Source organism: Larus michahellis, chromosome 1, assembly GCF_964199755.1.
Source record: "Larus michahellis chromosome 1, bLarMic1.1, whole genome shotgun sequence".
NCBI classification, from domain to species: Eukaryota; Metazoa; Chordata; class Aves; order Charadriiformes; family Laridae; genus Larus; species Larus michahellis.
In genome coordinates, this window is record NC_133896.1 from 148,759,347 (window position 1) to 148,762,345 (window position 2,999).

Sequence of the window (2,999 nt, forward strand, 5' to 3'; positions counted from 1 at the left end):
TTTCACCATTGTGTGTGCTTCTGCTGAAATCGGTTGGTAACTTAAAAGTTTGAGGGCTGTTTCTGCAAGGTAGATGAAGTATATTACTACCAACTGTGACACTGTGCGGCTCACATTAAAAAACAATTATTTTTTTTTTTGCTGTGAACTAATAATTACTTTATATGAAAATGAATCTTGGTGTTCTTGTTTGAACAGGAGATCTGAAAAGGTTCTTCCAAGTTATAGCCACAAAATGTTTTCAGGAAAAAGAATTTTTTTTTAAAGTATAACACTGGGAAACTTTCTGGTGCCCTACAGCATGTTCTTTTTTGTTTGACTGAGTAGAGGTTTTGCCTTAGAGAACATTGTGTTTGCATTATCCTTTGCTACCACGTGACACACTTTTACAAGTGGCTGTTTTTTGTGGTACGTGGGCACCTATTAGCAAAGGTAATTTCTGCTTTTAGTTTACCATGACTGGTTCTCATTTGAGATTCCATGTTACTTATTGCATGTAGAGACAGTGTATGTTCTTCATTAAATATTTCTTGCTCATGCAGAGTAAAACTGAATAGCATGCTAATAGCTTTAAAAGGCATACTTGTACTAGGAAGTTCAGTGGTTCATTACTTTTTGCGTATATGTATGTTTTGTACTCTCTGCTTTTAAAAATCTAACAAGTGGTTGCTTTATTTCTCCTTTTGATATGGTGGTTACCTTCAGTGAAATTACTGCTTTTCATAGACTTACCCTGGATAATATTAGCTAGATATGGGAAAAAGATTCTCTGTGTTGTTGAAATAATAATTCCTAGTAAATCCCCTTGCAGATTTTACTTATTTTATTTGAAAGACCCCATGCAAGTGAAAGAATTTGTGGTTTCACCCAGTTTCCAGCTTAGGAATTAACCTTGCATTCTGCAGAGAGACTTCTGGGTATTTTGGAGATGGTGATGCCTGCATAGCATTTTTCACCCAGTTTCCAGTATTTGTTTGCTCTTCTGTCGTCACAAAAGCACAGTGGAAAATCTAGCTCTGGCAGTGTTGGCTGATTCTAGTCACGGACATCCTCCATGCTTAGCTTTTTGTGTGTCTGTAATAGTCAGCTGACAAATTCCCTTGAATGAGCCTGTCTTATGGCATCCCTTTCTCTTTCATTAGAACCACAGAACAAATAAGTCGTTTCTATTAGCGTGCGTGCCCTGTGATGCCACCTTTTCATCAGCCCCCTGGCAGTAGTTAAAATGGCTATTTACCTGTTTGGGAAAAAAAAACAACCCACAAAGGCTTTTCATGAGGTTTGGGGTATTTTAGCTATTTATTTGCTCAAATTTCCTTGTAACGTTTTCTGATTTCTTTACAGAGAAGCATTGTTACTTGGTTTCTGTCCTGGATCTGTTCCTTCTGGACATTTTTTGACCCTGCTTCCAAATTCCTGTTTTTATCAGTTCTCTCTGAATTGATTTGAATCTTAACTTTTTGGACACTCTTCCTCTTTGATGGAGGAGACCTAGCATTTGAGTATGCTTTACTTATACTTTTGGAATTTCAAGTAAGAAAAGCAGAGATATTAGAAATACGAGGCCTGATTTATTCCATGTGTGTATAGATTTAAGGGGGTTCTATTGTTAGTAATATTGTCTATATATATAGACATATATAATAATATATGATATATTATATTAATAATATACTATAATTATTATAATAATATTATAGTTACTATATTATATAGTATATATTATTATATATAATTATATAATTAATATTATATTATTATATTAATATAACAATATATAATATTACAATTATTTTTTATATATATCATAGTCTATTGTTTGTAAATTGTCAAGTCTACCTAAAGGAACGTATAAAGTACCCAGCAAAGCACGCAGAAACTGAACTTCTTAAGCTTCTAAGAATGTACCTTCTGATTTAAAACTGTATTTTTGAAAAAGCCCACTAGGTGGCAGATTTTAAAATGTCAAGGGAATTTTTTTTTTTTGTTTAGTTGACGTCTTTCTGAGCTCATGGCTGTTGCTTTCTTAACGTTAAAGGGCTGGTCTGTATTTAAATGAGAAAACGCATGTGCTTTCTCCTGAATATGTCTGATCTAAAAGGCATAAAATAAGAAATAATTATTTGATAGTTTAAAAAAAATCATTCTTCACTTTGGAGAAGATGTTTTAATGAATTATTGAAGGAGAAGAAACATAATCTGGTCTATAGTCACAGCCAGATTATTCTCATCCTAGAAAACTTGAAACTAGAAACAGAAAAAACTGTTTAGATCCTGGTCTCAATCACATTCTTCTATTTTATGCTAAGGCACAAAAAGGCTTGCTTGGCTTTTTGAAACATGAGAATAAGTGCTTAAATGATGTAGAAGGGAGACGTGTATGGTTTTAAAAAGCAGCGCTCATATGGGTGGAACAGCAAGCATGGATCTGGGGGCTTAAAAGTAATGATTTGGTTAGGTGGAATTAGAGAAGATTATAACATTCATGGTAAGATGTTACGTCTGATGTCTAAGATTCTTTGGAAAAGAACACACTTTGTTATTGGTTGCTGTCACAATTTCATCTGCACTTCGTTTCCACCTTTATTTTATTCTCTTTTTAACTTCTGGATGCACTCTCATAAAAGTTGCAGCATAGAAGCTCTTATCTATCTGGCTCAATACTTTCTTCCTTATCCTCTTCCTTCCTGTGGGCTTCTATAATCTCTAGGCCACATTTTACTACGGATTTAGTAAATTCTCCAATGCTTTCTTTGCTGTTTAGTTTTAATAACCCCTAATTAACCACTAGGTTCTTCAGGACCTTTGCTTGTGTCGAGCTATTCATATAAAAAAAAATGTAACAACCAGTTGTCGATTGCATGGTTTCCATGGTAGCATGGATGAAAGATAGCATCTCGAAATTGCAGGCTGATTAAAAATATAAAAATAAAATCCCTCCGATGTGCTTTTTAATCTTATTAACTGTAGAGATTTACACATTTTCTAGCCTTCCTCTT